The sequence below is a fragment of the Rhyacophila brunnea genome, unplaced genomic scaffold (genome assembly GCF_057557595.1).
Source record: "Rhyacophila brunnea isolate RB1 unplaced genomic scaffold, BYU_Rbru_1.0 scaffold_10, whole genome shotgun sequence".
NCBI classification, from domain to species: domain Eukaryota; kingdom Metazoa; phylum Arthropoda; class Insecta; order Trichoptera; family Rhyacophilidae; genus Rhyacophila; species Rhyacophila brunnea.
In genome coordinates, this window is record NW_028232752.1 from 10747615 (window position 1) to 10770487 (window position 22873).

Consider the following 22873-nt stretch of genomic DNA (forward strand, 5'->3'; position numbering starts at 1 on the left):
TTTCTGTTTGTGAATAAATAATAATCTAAACCGTTGAAATATATAATATGATTTATTGTACTTACTTAAATTTTTAGCACATAATTATGAAATTTTAATAACATATTTTCCAATTATATCTACATATTTTAGGTACATATTATTCAATAAAGCCTAGTTATAACCAATCAGTAGGAATCGAACCCGCATCTCTCGGGTTTCGCGCCCATGCATATAGACCACTATGCTATAGGCGCCATACTTAATTGCGACGAATTTTAACCAATGCCTATTAATACGTGCAATACGTGAACTATGTGTGCACAATTGTGATGAAGTTCATATTAAACTACAAAGAACGCTGAACTCGGAACGTGAAACGTGAAACGCAGAACCCTGTCTGTTTGGGCTCTTAATTATTTTTATTTGAATTCGTATAATTTTATTATTATTCGTCATCGTACAATTTCATTGTTGGGCTAATATCAATATTCTTATATCAAATACCTCATATCGAGGACCGTGAATAAATTGCAAAGGTATATTATTAACCCTTTTTTTATACAAGCAACGAATATTTGAATAATTTTATTTTTGATACACTATGTACTTGGAGTTGTATTTTTTTGCTATTGTTTCCTTTATCTTGTGTCGGGTTTGCCACAAATGAATACCTTTGCTTTTCTACTTAACACTCAAATGTGTCCAAGTCACGCCACTTTCTAAGTGCTCAAGTTTCGATTCATTTTTGTTATGTTGCCGAGCGGCAGGTATTGCTTTTAACTGTTGGTGATTGTCGGTAATACAATATTGTATTTCACTATAATTATTAGTACTGTGCGTGGGTGCTTATTTTATTTTCATCAAGTTTAATATAATATATATATATATGTGGACAGTGATAATTACGATAAAAAAAATGATGTGTGGACATTTGAAATAGATATTGATTACAAATAGCGTATTTCAAATACCTAGAGTTATAAGTTATAACTATCAATTTTAACTTTCACATTCATCAATTCAAGGTTAAGTTTACAGAACGATACTTGTGAATTTATCGGTTTCTTCTTCTTCTCCTTCCACGGCGCTACATCCCGGGGTGGGAATTGGCCTCCTCCACAACCGCTCTCCACTCACTCCGGTCTCTCGCCACACTTCTCCAGTTACCGGGTCTTCCTATATGAAGCCAGTCCACTTCTACGGCGTCAGCCCATCTCCTTCTTGGACGGCCTCTGGGTCTCTTCCGTTGGGGTAGCCACTTTGTCATCATCCTTGGCGCTCTAACTTCAGGCATTCTCTCCACATGTCCCGCCCATCGTTGTTTTTGAGACTTACAGTGTCTTATGATTGTTTGCTGTTCAATCAGCTCTTCCAACTCGTGATTCATTTTTATTCTGTAGTTCCCATTTTCCAACGTGGGTCCAAAGATTTTGCGGAGTTTATTCCGCAATATATCGCATTACTAACATAATTTAGGGTATTCCTGTGATTATTTAGTGCCCGGTACCACTTTATGACGGCATTTGTCCAGCGATTGTCTACTCACTGAATTTCATGTCTAGTATATTGCATTTTCATCTGCTTGGCAACCTCTGTCACATTTGCTTCCATATCCATTGGTTTATTTTTTTGTCTTTCCACTTTATGCCCAATATGCTCGTAATTTTTGTATTTCTCTTACATTAAGACATAAGAGTCCATGTTTCACAGACTCTACGCTTAAGACACAGTCCAAGGTTACTTTTAAAAATACCTACTATTCATTAGCTCAAACGCGCTCCTGCGATCTCGTCAAACATGTAATGTTTAAGTTCTCGCATCTCGTAAAGTAAATCAACGTCAATCATTTTTTTTACATATCAATTTAGAAAACACTACGTAAAAATTGTATCAAAAAGTATTTTTAACTCATTTAGTGCTAACACCGCGACTGGTGCGTTTGGAGTCGTTGGCCATTAGATATAATTAACGTGTTATTTAAATGTGGTAAAGGTAATTAAAAGGTTAGTGGTGATTCTGTTAACGCATTGACAAAGATTTTAAGTCTGTAAGAATATGGGAAAAATACCCAGTGCCAACCCTCAAACAACCTTAACTCGGTAATAAACAGACGTCAAATATCTCATGCAGCGCTGACAACACGGCTGCCGTGTCGGCATTATATGGTCATTATATACTATTAGCACGTTAAATAAATGTGGTAATTAAATAGTAATTAACTGGTCCACACTGAATGATATATTTGACGTTGGCCGGAATCCTATGGATGTACGTTCAAGTCTATTAGTAAATATTTAAGCAGGTATATTTCAGAAGTACTAATTCGATGTTTCTTTAATTGGCTCTACAATCCTGTGTGAATCTGGGCCATCTCACGAAGAAGTTTCATAACAGATCATTGTTTTTACGAGAAATGGATGAAAGTCATTTGCTCAACCTATTAGGTTAAACAACGTGTTAATTTTTATAAAACCCTGGATTTAAGCACTGATCCCATTACATTATAAGCCTAATGCATAGCTGTTAGGCTATCTGAAGCGTAATTTATGTATGTTTTATAATGAATGAAGTCTGTCAAAATCTTCATCAATTAAAAAATAGTTTTATTAAAAACTAATATAATAATATATTGATTCAAATATTTAAATACATAATATTATACTCGTCTTTCTAAGCATACCACATTTATATAATGTTAAACTCACGTTTCTAGTTCACTGAAATCCAAGTACAGTTAAGATCATCTCAACAAGAAAACTCAACATATCTTCGAGAAGTAGTGGAAAATAAAATTTTGCATGTTGTACTTCAATGAAATGTCGGTTTTCCAGGACGCTGCCTTTGGATTTGCACGGTTTTTCTAGAATATACCTTGGGAATTCAGTTGCACCGGAGTGAGTAACATGAGTTTTTCGCATCCGCTGAGAAGTTATCCTGTGGCTTTTACGACATGTTTAAAACTCACAACTTGATATGTTACGGTTTTATATCGTAATTTTTATATTTCTCTAATAGTTATATATTTCTTCTTACATTTTTCTGATCCACTGGTATGGATATATAATTTTAACGGAATTATCTAAAAGATTTCTTTTTTAATGCGAAACACCATAATAATGTACCTAATATATTATAAACTAAAAAATATCAGAAAAACTTACATAAAATTTCCAAATCTGTACAATTTAACTAAACTAAAAGAAAGCGGCTTTTGATAACAACTAGATAATGTCAGATGCTAGTGAAAGCCAAGACCCTCATATAGATATAACATTAGTAGGAAGAAGACAAAGTTGTTTTTTTAATCATTTTGAAGCTATTTATAATACCCACCCACGTGAAGGGAATGGGACGACTGGCTTCCGGATAATTGGACGCCGCACTGTCGTAGACACGTGTAGACGAGGTATTTTAATCAGTTTCTATCTATTACTTAGTAGTTTGAATTCATTTTACTCTTAACATAATGTATTCTTTATCGCGGATTAAGAATTACCATGCCTAAAGCTTTATATAAAATAAAAAACTCTTTTTTCGTTGGAATTTAAACATATGCACGATTAAATCATTGTTTACGTCTGCATATTTATATTCTTACAAACTTTTAAATCATAATATAATCATTGAAGTATAAATAATAACATTGAATATTTTTTTTTAAAGTACCTATAAGTACCTAACGTCTATTTATTTTCAAATTCTGTGGCGTCCAGTTGTCCGGTGGCACATCGTCCTAGACCCCACGTGAACTTAGTTGGTAGAGCGCTCGTTTTTGTACATTTGATACAGTGCAAAGACCCAATGGGTTGGGCGAATGGCTAACAACTATTCGTCGTAAACAAATCTAATAATATTATATCCTTAATTTTGTGATGGTTTCCATGCTTTTCTTAGTAGGTAAGGAACATAGTCATCACCATCATCAGCTTGAATCTATCCACTGCTGGATGAAGACCTTTCCAAGCTGATTCCACTTCTTTCGGCCATGTGCTTTGCGTTGCCTCGTACTTCCACAGAACTTAACTATTTTATCGATCCTGCGACCTCTTGGTCTACCTTGCGGACGTTTTGTACTTCATACATAATAGGCTTTTGGCCGCCTGGATAATGTCTTCAAAAGTGACCTTCCACTGTGCATAAAGCGCAAAGTGTTAAACCAATGTGTGCTTCCCGTCATCACATAGGCGTGTGAAACATGAACCCTAGATAAAGAGAGATCCAGAAACTAGCACAATTTGGTATGAAGAGGTGCATATAAGGAAGCACACAAGGGTTTGCGATGTGAAAGATTTCGTTAAAAGCCTCAAATGGAGACACATAGCTTAAAGAAGGGACAACCGTTGGACAAATTTAGTCATTTAGTGGTATCCAAGAGGTAAAAAACGTCCGTAAGGCAGACCTAGAGGCCGCTGGAGCGATGAAATGATAAAGTTCTGCGGAAGTACGTGGCAACGCAACGCACAGGACCGAGAGAAGTGGATTCAGCTTGGAGAGGCCTCCATCCAGTGTGGATAGATTAAGACTGATGATGATGACATAGTAGGTAGGTAATTTGATTTTTTTTTTATATTATGGCGAGATGTGTGAGTATAATATGGAAGGCATTTTTTATATCCATATTTACCTAAGTAGTACTATTAATTTCCTGATATTTTTTTGACAAAATATTTTTTATTACCACCACTCTCGGTGATTTTAAAATGGGTTAACGACCACACCCAATAATACAGTTCATTTTAACCTTTTGTCACTCTATTTTGTCCACACTTAGTGATATATTATATTCTCGATATTTCTATACGGAGTCGAGTCGTGTACCCTGAAGGCAAGGGAACGGAAGGCAGTTGATACCTTCGAGATGTGGTGTTGACGCCGAATGCTTCGTATTTCTTGGATGGAGCACAGGATGAACCAGTCAATCATTCAGAGACTGAAGATAAAGGAACGACTCTCAACAATATGTCTGAGACGAATTCTGCAGTTTTTTGGACATATTGTCAGACGCGGACCGGACAACCTGGAGATACTGGTTTTGGGTGGCCTTCAGAAAAGGCAAAGCAGAGGAAGAGCGTCTGCGTGCTGGAGCGACCAAGTGAAAGAGCTGACTGAGGGCACCATCCATTCTGCCCTGAGAGAAGCGGAAGATCGAGAAAGATGGAAAGTCTTGGTCACTCAAAGGATGGCGAAATTCAAATGTGGTCACGATCCTCAGCCATGAGTGTACGACCAAGAATAAGTGATATATATTATCTATTATTTAAAATTGTGTAGGCCTTCATTCAGCAGTTGGTCGACCCGAGAAGATTTTACTGTTAGAGAACGAGGATTTTTTGTGTAAATATATATTTTTTAGTTTTTTTTATTATTTAATATTTTAAACGTTTAGTGATTAATCCAAACCTTTTAAAGAATTCCCACTCATCATATTCATTGTTTAATGTTAGCAATTTAAACAATCTAGACGTCCAAGGTTTTTGAAAATGTTTTATTTGTTCTGGAAAAAGACGACGTGTCTCGCAGCCGAAAACAATGTTAAATTATTACAATAGCTGTTAAATTATTACATGCCCTACAACTTTTGTGAACCACGAAGCATATGCGTGGACCTTACCGACCTAACAAAGGTCTCGTAATGGTCATTTATATAATGGGACGAGAAAATCGTCCACAATTTTCGGTCCCATTTATAGGGTCATCAAAATATTATGCGTCTACTATTATTAGCATACTAGGCCATGAATATTTTGGTACGTATATCTCCGAAGCATTGACGTGGTTAAATTGTAAAAAATAAAATTACTACATAATTAGTCCATATTTTTTTATTATTTAGAAATAAATAGATAGATGAAGCAAAATGACGGAAAATTAACTGTACCTGCATTGTAAAAAGAGTAATTTTCCAAACTACGTTTATTTCTGATGTGTAATGGGGTTATTAGTTTCAAAGTCGGTAACCTACATTTTTAGTTTTTTTTTTATATTTGTCTTGGTTCTGTAAGTACTTTTCCATGTTTTATATTCATAAAATATCAAATAAATCTCCTATTATTAGTTAAATAGAATTAAATCGGAAGTCGATTGCAAAGTCGTTCATCTTTTATCAACTTTAATAGCATTTTATTTAGCGATTTTTCACTAATTTGTTTGCTAACATAAAATATTCTAATTGCATTTATAAATGTGCGTGACGGTTTTTTTTGATTATCTCAAAATGGCAGGATATGGTGGTTTCTGAATTCGAAGCTAACTGCCTCACTCGTTAGTATATAAATATTCTGTAATATTACCTAATCATCCTTTGACCATGTCCGATCCTAATAGGATCATATGGGCCTCCACAGAGTGGAGGTTTGTATTAACAGATTTTATTTTTACGAGAAATGGATGTCAGCCACTTGCTCAACCTATTAGGTCCATACTCTGACTAAAAACACAAATTGAAAAACAATATGTGTACTTGCCAGACCCAGGATTTGAACCTGGGACCCTCGACACTATAGACCGGCGCTTAAGCTACGCGGCCATCGTGGGTGTTAATATTAATCATCACTAGCCTTAATCTATATATTTCTTGATGAAGACCAAGCTCGTTCTACGTCATGTGCATTGCGTTGCCATGTATTTCCGCAGAACTTACCTATTTTATCCGGCTACTTTTAAATCTACCTTGCTCCAGCGATTGTCCCTCTTTCCAGTTATTTATCAACCCCGTTTTCATTTTATGTTTTTAACTCTCTAGTACATCCCTTACCCTTTTTTGTTTCCTTATCTAATCGTTGTGCATAATCTCCTTTCGCGTTATGCTCTGCATACACCTCTCCGTATCACGATGTAACAGTGTTATTCTCTGGACTTATTCTATGATGAGTGTCTATATATTTCACGTATTATATTTTTGTTGTATGTATAAAAATATATTAGGCTTTAAATGTTGTTTTTAGAAGTAGGTGGGTTATCATAATATTGCATTCTTAATCTTAAATACAAATAACAATCTTGTAACACTCTTAACAAGTACTTGAGATTTTTAGTGAAATTCTAGGAATTTAAATAATCTAACAAATTTGTGCGTTATAAAAGTACCTGATACGCGCCAAATATATTATGGAGCACGTCGCGTACTATCACGTAATGTAATTTTTCTTTGTGTTTAAAATGTTATCAGACTGATGTTCCCATCCCGTAGAAGATTTTGAACCTTTAAACGAACGTTGTCAGTAAGCAAAATCTGCCTAATCACCAAAACAATATTGAGGTCACCACACGCTTATCGCACTGCATCAACACCCGCATAACTGAATGAACGTTTTTTTATCATTTTCTACTTGCCTATATACATACATTTTTGACTCATGTCAAAATGCGTGCTTTTTGTTTTTAATTGACACTGTATTTTCTATAAGAATGTTGTCTATAATAGAATATGGTCTGCAGGTTGGGTTCTGTTCAAAATATTATCTATGGATGTACTATCGCAAGTAATTTTAACGTACGCATACGTAGAAACGATTAAAATTAATTAAAATTAGCATGAATGATGAATAATAATTCAAAATACTAATACATTAGAGTTGGCACTTTCCATGATTGAATTTACAGAGATCGTGGTCGTTCACAATATTCTGAAAATGCCGAAACCATTGACAAAATTTTTCAGCGTGACAGCGTGACTTAATACCAAATAGTCGACAAACAAGGTTAGTAATTTCATTCTTCTGTTTTACTCCCAGTCTAAATTTTAAAAATAGAAATACTACCTAATAAAAACCATTATGTATATGAAAGTGTTATGTAGCTTATTCTGAAATGCATAGGTATATGGCAACCCTGCGTAATATGGTCAAAGAGAGAATAAAAAGAAGAAAATATTATAAAAATCCCAGCGGCGTTTTTTCGCCCTTTTGATTTTTGTTTCCAGTCGGCGGCGCCTCCTTCCAAAACGTGCGGCGTCATTTTGAAATATTACCGCGCGAAACTAATCAATCATTTTTAACGAATTTTGTATACACACACTCTCCTAACCTAAAAAAACCTTTAGCAGTCTATAGTGCTTGAGAACGAACGTGGGCTTCCCCCATAAAAAAAACGTTAAAACGTATAGAGCTTTACAAATTGAAATAAAATAAACGTGTGCATGGCGTACCATATCTTACCATTTTATTTAATTGTATATTTATGGTTCGATTTGAGATATCACTGCGGGAATCGTCGACGTGTCGTAGGTCATGGTGTTAAGTACGATGATGAGGTCGTTAGAAGGAGACATGAGAAGTCGAAGATGGATGCAGGAGCGAGTTTTTAGAGACTTATGATGTTCCGAGGTCCGAATCTCGGTACAATTAGATGTTGTGCGAAGCGATATAGAGACTGAGATTCTAACAGACCGGGAACTTATATTCGAGTGACTTTTCCGATGAATTATTATTTGCTATTTATACATTCAAAATAATATTCTTTTTATTGAAATAATCGATTCAGCTATGGCGTTTGCGTAAATGAACATCCGAGAAGCTGACTATTGTATAAAATATAGACATCGCGGAAATAACTATTGTACTATAATTTGACACTACGGAAATGAGTATTAAACAATTTTTAATTCCGGTGAAATATATAATATCGCTGATCAATATGCTGACACGAATTGATTTGGTATCACCATATTATATATATTATATTAAATTTATTCTTAGAACAAATCTAATTAGCTGGACCAATTATAGTCGCTTTTCTCACCTACTTCAAATCTCCAGATATTTGCACAAGCCAGGTGACCAGCTGTCACAGGTCATGAGTGGACCGTTATTAAGTTACAGGTAGTTACTTTAAGATAACGAACGCGCTTAGGCTTATTAAAGCAAGACTCTGCCGCGCTCTATCTGATAAGATACGAACGAGGCTGTGTTAACCACAGAGTCACTCATCTAAAATACATCTATCGCATGACTTGAGCAAACGTCGCGTCTATCACCATTTCTAAACTTGTCATCAACATCATTTAACCTAAAACACAAGTGAAACCGTGATACTCCTAACCATCCGTTTACTAGATCATGAGTGCATGAACACCAAACCAGCTCCAGCACGCGCCAGCCCTCTAACATAAAAGATCAGTGTCTGGCAACCTATTTATACCCCCTCCCCTATATCCGTAATTCACCAAGCATCTTCAAATTATTACAGTCCACTGCAAAAAACGCAATGACTAATTATTTGAAGTGTATTGATCAATTAACTTAAATTAATCTTAAGTAACTGCCTATTTTTATTACATTTCCTTCACCACAATAGAATTAATTACTTAACTGTAATTCCTCATTTACAAATCAATACTGATGTATTAACGTAGAATTGATTTCCATTTTAAACATGTTTTAATTTTGATTTTATTTATTATTATTTTATTCTGGTATTGGCCCTAATTGCTTCCAACATAGCTCTCCATCATCAGCATTTTCATTCTTCAAAAACATGCCACGTTCTATTGAACTGATTTTTTGACAATAAGCTCAAAATTTGCTAGATAAATAATTAAATTGTATATTATAAATATCGTCTTAATTCTATTTATTATTTAAAATAAAAATGTAAAATTGTGCTTGTTTATTTGGTAACAATTAAATAATGTTCAATCGTATGAAAAAATACTGTAGATATATTATTTTATTTATTTATCTAATATTTTCAAACACATAATTAATACAGTTTCCATTAACTTCTGATTTGCTTAGTTGTATCATTTGGTCGAGAAGGAAATGTAGAATCATATTCAATAGTTATCTCAAAAACAGTGAAAATCAATCTAGTTGTAGTATTAAGGTTATGATATATATCGAAAGGGCAGTTCTATAGTGTTCAATGTTCTCTCGAGTTCTGAAGGAGCGCGAAGCTTTCGCGCTCTTGAATACCATGCGAGAGCTTTTGATAATATGGATTATATTATTAATATGACGATCTAGACTGTAATATGATATGTTTGACGGAAATATTAAATTAGGCATGAAATATGATAATTATATTATTTTGGAAAATGAATTGGAAATGTTATTCATATTCTCTCAGTGATTTCGACGTTTTGTTTAATGTATGTCACATTTTAAAATAAATAAATTTAAAGTAACACTACACTTTAATAATTTACATTAATACTTTCCTAATCGATGACAATATATATATTATGTAACATTTATTATAAGTAACAATGACACCTGTTAACTGGTTAGGCCATTATACACAGGCCGTACATACAAATTTCGCGAGATATGTTGCCCGACTTTAAACTAAAATTACTAGCCACTGTCGGATTGATCTGCGTAATCTAAAAAATATATACATTCAGTGACATTTATTTTAATAATTATTATGAAACACTAAACCATAACTTATCGGTATTACAGCGATTTTAGTAAGAACTAAGCTTTACATTCAACGGATGTAATAAAAATCTACAGCCTGTCAGATACTGCCAAGTAATATTGTGAGGCATAGAAATGGTTAATTATAACTAAAACTATTTATCATTTTCTGGTTCGGTGAGGATATGTATTGCAGATAAAAGACGGTAGTAGTTGGTCGTGATGATGGAGAAGGTGAGAATTTATTTACTGTTTCAAATAACTACAAGGGTACTATGTAATCGATGCAATATAATAAAATATATAATGGTAATTCGGTGCGATGTGTCGTTAACGGAAATTTGTAATCCAGTGAGATTTATTTTCAATTTTTTTTTTTTTTTTTTACATAATGTGGACATTACAAATTATAAGTTTAAGACGTTCAGAACATGACATTTAGAAACAAAAAAAGAGTGTAAAGAAGAAACAAATATACCAAAAAGTAAATGGACCCTAAACCAAGAAATGTCACGGAGACTTGAAGCTTTCGAGATGTGGCTGTATAAGCGCATCCTCAAAATTCCTTGGACTGACTGGATGACAAATGTTGAAGTTCTCAATCGAATGGGGAAGGACCAAGAAGTTCTACGTAGTATAAAAACCAGGAAACTACAGTACCTCGGCCACATTATGAGAAGACAAAAATACAGCATTCCCCAACTTGTCATTCAAGGAAAGTTCAATGGGAAGCGTAGCAGAGGACGGCGCCGGATTTCGTGGCTTAAGAACCTCCGTGATTGGTGCGAGTGCAGCTCCACCGAACTGTTCCGGGTAGCAGACGCAAAGATAAGATCGCCTTGATGGTGGCCGACCTCCGCTAGGGGATGGCACAATAAGAAGAAGAAGAAAGTAAAGTAAAAGGTAAGTACAAAATTATAAAAAAAAATTAAATAAGTACTCATAAAAAAATATAATTTTAAAGCATGACAGCACACCGAATGAGCTAATTGGATCCTATTTTAAGAATTTATAAAATAGCGTCCACCTAAACGTACCCTCACGCAAGTGGAATATGTCAACACTTGTAGCAATTCGGTTAAACATAGTTATCGCACTTCTAATTGGCATTACCAGTGGCATGGTAATTCTGCACCTTTGGAAAATAGAGAGATGTCTAATCGATTCTGACTCGCTATTTATTGCCCGGTGCGCTATGAAATAATATGTTGGAATTATTATGAAATCATATTAATTCGTAATGTTATGAAATTGCAGAATTGCAAAATCTCATAACATTATAATATATAGATACTGACTGATTGTACATGAAAATGAATATTTAATAAATAATATTATAATTGAGATCTGGGTTACATGAATCCGATGACAGACAAATATTTTATCAATACATTTGGTCAACTGCAGAGAACTGCAATATTCTAAAAAAAAATCATTAACACAAATATAAATATAATTACAACATAAAAAGAACTTTTTATATACCCACCACGTTTTTAAATTTTCTGTTGAATCATATAAACTTGCCAATTCTCTCTATGGATACTGAAATGTCATTTTGATTTCCATAGTAATGCACGTATAATATATTAATGATTTAATTGCTAGGATCACCCCCTTAGCAACCAATAATAGTGGATTGGATTACGAATTTCTTCCGAAATAACTTTTCATACAAAACAGAATTAACTGAACATGAATCCAATTCTTCTTGAAGATGGCTAAAAGTATTAAAAGAATGCATTGGCATCGTGTCGTCTTCTGAAATACAGAAACCAAAAGTTTTAAATGTCTAGCTAGCCGAGAAGTTAGTTAAAAATCGATTGCAAGATTTGTACTAGATAAACAACCACCGGGCAAACAAGAATACGAGCTAAGAAAAACTTGGTAAAAAAAAAACAAAAGTTTGTTGCTGAAAGGCAACATCATTCAATTTATTAAGGGTTAAACAAATATTTCAAATATACCTAAATAACTTCTGTATATTATTATACATTAAGTGCAACAACCTTCTTGATTCCTGGTCTAAACAATACATTTATTATAACATTATAATTACCTGCACAAAACTCGCGCAGTGTTTTTATAACTCATTAAAATATTATAATAAAATTCGTATAAACAACAAGACCGCTAGAAACTTCATGCATACTCTGATTTAGAATAGCCTCTCGTAAAAAAACAGGTAAAAGTGCATATAAACATTCAGAGCGTGGTGGCAGTACCTACTATATCACCTGGTATCAGTAACCTCTGTTCTCTTTACCCAACATCAAATAGGTGCATAGTTACCGCCGCGGATAAATGTTATTATTTTTTCTAGTTAGATCAGCGGTCATCAATCTTTTTCATCAAAGACGCATTGCATTATATTTTTACATCACCACGTTCGGTCCTACGATGATCATAATATCGGCCATCACAAAGTAGAAGTTGTATTAACAGATTTTTGTTCATAACCACTTACTCATCCCATTAGCTGCGTCTACGCACCCATTAAAAATACAACATGGAAATTTGAACTTGGGATATCACATTAAAAACCGACACGTTTTTCGATCACTTTCAAATGTATTTAATTTCCATGAACTTTACAAATTATGAATTTTAGACGTTCACAACATGATATTTAAAAACAAACATTAATTTTAAACCAGTATTAAAAACAAAGAAATATAATAATATATTATGCATTATTTGAAAAACACTATAAAGAGTAAAAAAAATTATAAAACCGTGTACATTGAGTAGACCCTATTTTAAAAATTTATAGAACAACGCCCACTAGTATACTCATCCTCACGTGGTGAAATATATTAACATCCGAAACTATTTGGTCCAACAGAGTTATTGGCCCTCCAATTGACATCACCAATGGCAGGTTAATACTGCACTTTGGTAGAACCAACAACTAATACTCCCGATTTCTAAGATAGTTATCAAGAACATATAGATCGATTACTTGGAATGACAGAGTGGGCGCATTGACGCATTGCGCACAGCATATTGATATCCTGACTTAATAAAGAAACAACTCAAAAACTCACCCTCTCTACACAATAATGGCATTTTAAAATTACTCCTAAGACTCTTACAAATTAAAAGCTATGATTTTTCCTGGTAAATTTTTTTTTTATTAATATTATAATACTTATAAATGTCCAACGTGTCAATTGGAATCGATCGGTCGATCGCACTAAAGGCCCATATGAATTGAGTTTTACAAATGTGAAAAACGTATACAATCATATTTTAAATTATAATATGATTTCATTGTGATTTTGGAGGAGAAAAATTAACCATTCCTGTTTTTATTTTAATAACCAAATTAACGTGAAAGTCGTTTCCAAATTCACATTAAGGAAACCCTCCTGACCTTGTCCTATCACCTAATTCGTTTTTATTTTAATCATCGTACATGCGAATCAACTCGCTTTAAGCCAAGACGTAGTACTTCTTACCTTCACGCATTAGGCTCTTTATTTGGTAGGAAAATAGGTTGATGATAAGTGCAATGAGTGCTTAAAAGAAAAATGAAAATTATTATTTTCACGATAAATAAGAATATTTTTATTTTTCGGAATTTCGGCCTTCGGGATTTTGGCTGTTTAACATTTTGTCAGGTCAAGATTTCCGTATCCGGAAATTTGTACGTAAACAATTCACTGCAGGACACTTATTTGTGCGCCGTAGTACGTGAAATATGAGTTCGTGTAACATTTAATAAAATGACAAGTTCTTCGTTGAACATTTCACCGTGGAGTATATTTGTACATATGCTACAACATGTGGCGAATTTTATGAGATGTCTTTACTAGATTAGGTTAGGTATGGGTTAATCTAATTAGAACAGTACTATTTGCAAACTATCGCCGCATTTTGTAAGATACGTACAAATGTATTCCACTCTATTCGAACTCGTCATTTGATAAAATAATGTTATACGAATTCATGTTTCACGTACTGCGGCGCACGAATAAGTGTCCCACAATTAACTGCATACGTATAACTTACATGTAACCCAAGATTTTAGCTTTCGGTATTGGTATGCGGTTATGTGTTGTCAACAAAATATACTTAAATGCATTCTAGCTTTTTTTTCTTCTATCTAGGCTATTTTAAACTCTATCTTGCATAGCACTAGTTGAGAACACTGAATCAACATGTTGAGACTTTACAACAATTATAAACCTCACTTTATTATATAAAATTACTTTTTATCAGATTTTTATGATGACGTATACTTGCTGTTTTAACTCTTAATTTACGTATCTATGCAGCGTCGTTCAGTTGTCGTAACGTCCATAAAATTTAGCATTGTCCATTCGGCTAAATTGTCCTAGTAATAAGTATGAAAAAATCCCATTTTTAGACATTTTTTTTGACAATAATTAGTATACTTCTATACATTAGAATAATAATTATTATTAACCTACATGAAATTACACAAAAGATTGCCAGTTATAAATTAATACTATTTATAACCTTTTCGAATTTATAATTATAAATTAATTTCTATCACGCATATGTTAAAACATTTCTTAGTTTTCAGTGTGTTAAAAAATGACTGCGTTTATTCAGTCATCTCGGACGGAGAGAAGTTTCCTGGCAGTGGGTAGGAGGAAATGGTCATTTGGGACAGGGAAAAGCGGAAACTCGAACGTAGTTTCCGGGAAAAGTGAGGTACGCCCGATAGCACACGGATCTCCGGTGGCTGCCTAACTAATGAATGCATTATCGTCATTTTTTTCCTGTGTGGAAATGGATTATTCAATTAGAGGGAAGTTACGGCAGTTTAACCCCCAAGATTTTAAAATACCTCAAAATATAATGTCGTTTACACCTTTTTATTACTTTTTTAAACATGGTATATTCTAATCGTTAACCAGATAATGTCAACGGTCTCTTGGTCATGTGTCTTTCACTGCCACGTATTTCTGCCGAAATTTACCAGTTCGTCAATCATGCGGCTTTTAGGGCGACCCTGTAGCCGTTTTGGACCCCTTCGGTATCACTGGATGACGGCATTTGTCCAGCGGCTTTCCTTTCGGCGAGCAATGTGCCCCGCCCATCTCCATTTCAGCGTCTATTACATCGCGCACTCCTGTCTGCTTCCTAACACATTCGTTTCTCTTACGGTCCTTTCGCGTGATGCCCAACATACACTTCGCCATGCTTCGCTGTGCGACCCTTAGCCTTTGGACATCTCTCGTGTTGAGGGTCCACGTCTCGCAGCCATACGTGAGCACGGGTAGCACACATTGGTTGAACACCCTACACTTAAGACATAATGGTAGGTCACTCTTGAAGATATCGTTCAGACGTCCGAAAGCACTCCATCCCAGCTTTGCTCTTCGAGCAATTTCATCGTGCATGCTTCCGTCTATGAGCACCTGCTGTCCAAGATAAACGTAGCTGCTGACTTGCTCGAGTTGGGTGCCATTAATACAGATAGTCGCAGGGTCCGAAAAACAGTTCCTCATCACTTTTGTCTTTGAGATATGTAAAAATATGCACAAACTCTGACTCTAAAAATTGTATTTTCCAGACCCAGGATTAGATTATAAGCCAACGTGTACAACAATCTTCATATTGGACTAATAAGCCGTTTAATCAATAATTTATGTAAAATATATCATTAGTCATTGAATCTAATTAAAAATACTAGATCAAAATAATTGAAATCAAGACCAAGACTCATTTTAAATTTTTATCGAATAATGATAAACACATCGTAAATATGTCAGGTAAATATGATATACTTTAGTGGCATTTATATTCACGTCTCATTCAAGTCCCGCGAGAAATAGGTGGAAAAGTTCTTGAATGTTGATAGACAGAGATATAATATTATTATTACCGTTTTTTTTTAATGGTGTTAACTGTCAATTCTACTAAGAGAGAATTTCTAATAAATAAAATGTAACACCATAATATTATTATATATAACAAACTATTCTCCATTATTTCATACAGATCAAAACCAATTTTGCCCGGTACAATTAAACGCTGTCAAACTGATACAAAATATAATAACACTTCAGAGAAATATAATTTAACCACTATCAAAATATTTTTTGAAAAAATACGACACCCAGCAGCATACATACATGCACCCCTAGAATTCGCGCCACATGCGCTGACTATAATACGAGGGTGGGTCAATAAGTCCTTAGAAAAGCCGACAGGTGGCGCGACTAGTACTGCAAGCGGTTTGTTTTCATGCAGCGGCACTACCGATTCAGTATGCTGCGAAGTTTCAATCAGATTGGTCGGGTTGTTGTGTGTTTCTCGTACATTTAAAAAAAAAAATTGCTTGTGGAAAATGGAAAAATGGAAAATGGAGAAAATTGAGTTTAGAGTTGTTATTAAACATTTTAATATAAAAGGGTTAACAGCAAAGGAAATAAAAAATGAGTTGGATTTAGTTCACGGCATATCTGCTCCTTCACTTGCAACTATTTATAACTGGTTAAATGAATTTAAACGTGGTCGTACATCAACAAAGGATGAACCACGCACAGGACGTCCTGTAGAGGTGACTACACCAGAAATGATCAATAAAATCCACGATATGGTGTTAAGTGACCGAAGATTAAAGTTGAGTGAGATAATTGAGGTTACAGGGATCTCAAAAGGTAGCGTCATTTCTATTTTACATGACAAATTGGGCATGAAAAATATTTCTGCAAGATGGGTGCCGCGTTTGCTCACAGTCGACAATAAACGCAGTAGGGTGGTGGCCTCTAAAGCCCTGTTGTCGCTCATGCAACGCAATCCGGATGAATTTTTTCGTCGCTTTGTAACTGTAGATGAAACATGGATACACCACTATACTCCCGAGACGAAAGAACAGTCAAAGCAGTGGATTGCGAAGGCAAACCATGTCCAAAGAAGGCGAAAACCGTAAAATCAGCTGGTAAGGTTATGGCTACTGTATTTTGGGATGCACGTGAAATTATTTTCGTTGACTATTTGGAAAAAGGAAAAACAATAACAGGGGATTATTATGCATCTTTATTGGACCAGCTAAAAAACAAAATTGAAGAAAAACGGCCTCATTTAAACAGGAAAAAAATCCTCTTTCATCAGGACGATGCCCGTGTTCACACATGTTTACGATCAATGGCTAAAATTGAAGAATTGAAGTTCGAATTGGTCGACCACCCACCGTATTCGCCAGATTTAGCCCCCAGTGACTTTTTCCTTTTCCCAAACTTAAAAAAATGGCTAAGTGGACAACGTTTTTTTTCAAATGAAGAAGTCATCGATCGGACAAATGCTTATTTTGAGGACCTTCCGAAAACTTATTTTTCTGACGGTTTAAAAAAAATTGAGAAACGTCTAACCAAGTGTATTGAGCTCCAAGGAAATTATGTTGAGAAATAAAAAAAATACAAAAATAAAACCTGTTTTAATGCTTTTTTCTAAGGAATTATTGACCCACCCTCGTATGTGTCATATTTAATTGCGACGAAATTAACTAGTTATTTTTACAATACTTTTTAAAGAGCTTTCTAATTTTACAGTCAGCTTTTGTATCACAAATCAAAGTATTTAAAAATTACCCTAATTATTTAGCGGTGTCAGGTGAATAAAAATAAAATATGTTTTTATATAAAATATTTTTTCTAAACTCTTTTAAATAAACAATCTTATCATCAAGATGTTTAGGTACCAATAAAATATATATACAATAATCAACTTTAAAATTCTAAAAACTTCGCTGTTCAATAATAAATTAGTTAAATTTACTAAAATTTTCTCAAAAAAAATATGTTATTGTGGATAATGACCTCAAGATACATAAAATTAATATTGATACTGTCTGTACTCATCATAACTACCCTTTCTACTTTCAAGATGGCAACAATACACTTATACAGCTATCTGCTGACAATGAGACAGCTGTGTGCTTCCAATAGTCTACGCAAGGTATACCTCTACTATTGATGCAATAATTATCAATAGGGTGATTTGAAATCAATGAGTGTTCGGCCCGTAGTCGATAACACATAGCAAATATAAGTAGTTTTAAAAACCTTAAACCGGCTTGTATTCACAGTGAGGTACTTCATCTTTTACAGATAATACCAGGTGAATGCCCGTGCTCCCGTATTCCCGTCACCCAAACAGCCATACAGTCTACTTATATTCACAAAAAAATACTTAAATACACTTTAAGTTATAAGGAATTACATCAATTAACAAGAAATAAAATGTATTATCAGTTAGTTAATAACAAGTTATTTAAAACAATCTATTTAAAAAAACAATAATCAAAGAAAACGCTGAATATTATTAATAAAAAGTAAAAGTACCTACTTTCAATGAATAACTGTAGCATACATAATTTTAAAAAACATAATATATTGTATAATAATTAGACAAGACGCACGTAGTTCTATTACTAAAGTACATTAATTCGAATCCAGTAGATGCGGATTCGAGTCCTGCAAGGCGTCGTTTTTTTTCTGGTACGTATATTATACTAAGTATATTATTACATTCTCAAATCTTATGAATTATTCGTTATGAAAAAAAAAGTTTATTGAATTGCTGTAAATTCATTAATTGGTGAGTTTCAAAAGTAATGATAAACCCCTTCGCTGATCCAAAAGTGATCTTCATCAACGGCAATCAAATCGAGAGGATCAACAGCTATGTCTACCTCGGACAGCAAATTTCTGTAGATGGAGGCATAGGTGACGAGATTGCTCGAAGAGCACAGCTAGCATGGAGTGCATTCGGGCGCTTAAGTAACATCTTCAAGAGCGACCTTCCAATATGCCTGAAACGTAAAGTATTCAACCAATGTGTGCTACAGTGCTAACGTATGCTTGCAAAACATGGACTCTCAACACACGATAGATCAAAAAATTGAGAGTGGCGCAACGTGGCATGGAAAGGTACATGTTGGGCATAACGCGTAAGGACCGCAGAATAAACCAATGGATAAGGAAGCAAACAAGAGTAAGAGATGTGATAGAGGTCACCAAATTGATGAAATGGCGGTGGGCCAGACATATCGTGCGGCTAACGGACAACCGCTGGATGAATAGTCATTCAGTGGTACCCGAGGGGCACTAAGCGGCCACGACAAAACCCGTTGGATTGACGAACCTGTCAGGTTTTGTGGAAGTATATGGCAGAGAAAAGCAAGGAATTGAGAAGAGTGAAGGAAGCTGGGGAAGGCCTTCATCCAGCAGTGGATCGACCCGGCTGAATATATATATACAAGCTGAAGTACCCGGCTTCGCACAGGGTCGCTTCGTGGACTTAGATATTTAAAAAAAAATAATAAAATCATTTTTTTAATATTAAAATATCTGTGTAATACAATATGGCAATATGAAAGTAATTCTAATAGGAGTAAAGGTCAAACAAAAGAACACTAAATTAAAATCGAATCCAAAATGTGCAAACGTTATTAATAGTATTAATACTTTGGACGCGGAAGACGCACACGACGCGTAATGACCAGGCGGCCGATCGATATAATTAACGTGCATTTTAAAGGGTGCAATTAAAATCTCATTATCTCTTCAGCAGCGAAAGCGTTAATATGTAGTAAAAAATTCAAAATTGGATGGAACAAAGAAACAACAAACTTTGTATTTTATATAATACTAACATTCGCAGGTGTGCGAACAACAACTGACAAAAGTTTCATTGCAATCAGATGAATTTTATATGAACTATATGAATAAATGAAGATAGAATGAAGAAGAAGAAGATGGTTGTATCAATTTAGAAACCTTTGCGGGCGTGAGCACAATACTTGATCAAAATTTCATCGCAATCGGATGAATGGTATAGGAACGCATAGGATAGACAGACAGACAGACTGACTTTCATTTTTATGTATAAAATATAAGCCTATAATCTGCGCGCAAGTGCAAGCAATAAGTTGACAAAGTTTTAACGCAATCGGGTGAACGGTATGGCAGCGCATAAAATACGAACAAACAAACAAACAAATATTGATTTTTATATATTATAGATATGTATTATAAAACAATTACGTAGCTAATTATAGTTATTAAAACAGCAATATTAAGGTATAAATTACGTTTGTAGAAAATTAAAACGAATACTGAAAAGCTTTAAACTATGTTTGTAAATATAACCCATAAAGCGCCACCTCTCGTAAACACGAGAAACAACACAGCAGTTCCCGCGAAACCGAGCGTATGTTCATTATATGAAAAAGGTCATAAAAGCAGCGTATGATAAAAACGTAATAAATAACTAGCATAATCTGGGAAAAATTAAATAGAAATAGGTAAATCTGGACATAAAGGTATAGCTGGCCACCGAACAATGGAATATGAGGGGTTATATCAAATGAAATGGTTATAATACAGCATAGTTCAAAAGTCACAATAATTAAATAAACTGAATAATTAGTTTATTATATTGTGTTAACTGTCAATTGATGGTGGAGATGTATTGTACTATTAATTTAATTTAATAATGAATAATTATTAACTATTTTTTTTATTGAACGAATAATTCACAAGATTTAATTCATTTAGTGCTAACACCGCGACTGGCGCGTTTGAAGTAGTTGGCCATTAGATATAATTAACGTGTTATTTAAATGTGGTAATTAAAAGGTTAGCAGTGATTGAGTTAAATAATGTAAAATTCTAAGTATTGAACATACATAATTTTGAAAACACTTCTGAAAAAATGTATTACAACCAGACACCCCGGCAGGAATAGAACCTGCATATTATTATTTTGAGTTTCGCGCCTGTGCATATTGACTACAATGCTAAAGTCGCCGTACACACAATCAATGCTGAAGTTTTAATTACCACATTTAAATAACACGTTAATACACTGGACGCTAAAGACGCACCTAGCGCTTAACGATTAGGTAGCCATTCGATATAATTAGCATGCTTTTTAAATTTGGTAATTAAAAAAATAATTATTATATTATCTAGTCAGCAGTCAATGGCCAACTGCTCCATACTGCGTGAGTCGCGGTGTTAGCACTAAATGAGTTGCGACAAATTTTATCTAACTCAAGAGATGCAGGTTCAATTCCTGCGGGGTGTCTTACTTTTTTCAAAAAGATTTTTTCTATTAGTTATAATACATTCACTCAGAAGTTTTTTCAAAATTATGTGTGTTTATTTATGAATATTTGATTGTTATATTATCAATCGCGGTCTTCGTGAATAGTTCCCATTCTGCTTATAAATATCCTTCAGTTAGTACTAGACTCGTCGGGGGATTGTGTCGATATCAATACAGACCCTCTTAGCTGCGTCGCACATCTAAGCTTGCCTCGACTACAAAACATCGAATATGGCGACGTGATTTTGTTGGCTTGTAACAAAACACGCGTAACCTAATATACCTCCGAACACGGCTCGAATGCAAAAAAAAAAACAGCTGGTGTCACAAGCAACAAATTTTATGTCGCATTAAGAGATGTGCAGAGTGGTTTTTTCATTCGTTTCGGCTCACCGTGTGACGTCACTGCCCCGGCATAGCATTTTCTATACGCACGAAATACAGATGCAACATTGCGTCAAATTTTGATTTATGGCCATATCCCAGACGAGACAATTTTCAATGTGCGATAGGATTATGCGGATACTCTTCTTTATCACCTTCGTCTTGTATCGTTCAAGCTATAAACCATGTCCAAATGTCACATTCTGCCCAGTTCATATGGACAAACATAAATTTAATATATTCCAATTTTTTTATTATTGTATAATGCATATTATATATATTAAGATTTCTTATTTTTTATATAATACTATTAGATAATGTTTATAAATTAAACAGTGATTTAATTTGTAATTAGTTTGTTTGATTTATAAGAACCCCTCTTCGGGTGAAGGCCTCCTATAGAACTGAAAGTTGAGTTGAAAATGTCCCTCTGAGGCGGACGAACCCGGTCTTAATTTATTGATTAAAAGTGAAATAGGTACTACAAAAAAATCCGTTTTAATAAATTAAACAACAATACAATGAAGTTTCACGATGAATTGACAGTTAACAAAATAAAAGATACTTTCATATAGTCGATATTTTTTGACATACGACTTATTCCAAGTATACATTGGCTACTAGTCTATTGACATATGACTTATTAATTTATAACTGGTAACATGGTATTAATATTATCATTAGTGTTCTCAAAATTAAATTATTAGCTATCAGTAAACCACGATTTGTAATAAATTAAACACCATGTTTAGTTATATTTTAAATTAAAATTAAAATACACTTAACTGATTTTCGGTCGAGGTTATAAACGTGTTCATATTTTTAGCAAACGCGAAATCTCGTATTAATGCACGCTAAAAGTAAAATCCAGGTGAAAAAACGCAATTCTGCGTGAAATTAAAAAAAATGATTCCAAAGGTTTTTTACCATACGTGACACAAAGGCCCAAATGGAAAATGGGTGATTTATTCTCTTTTTTCCAAAATGCGTTCGAGAATCCGCCTTTTAATGTCTTACGCTATTAAACCATAATACCTCTTCCATAATCTGCTTTCGTA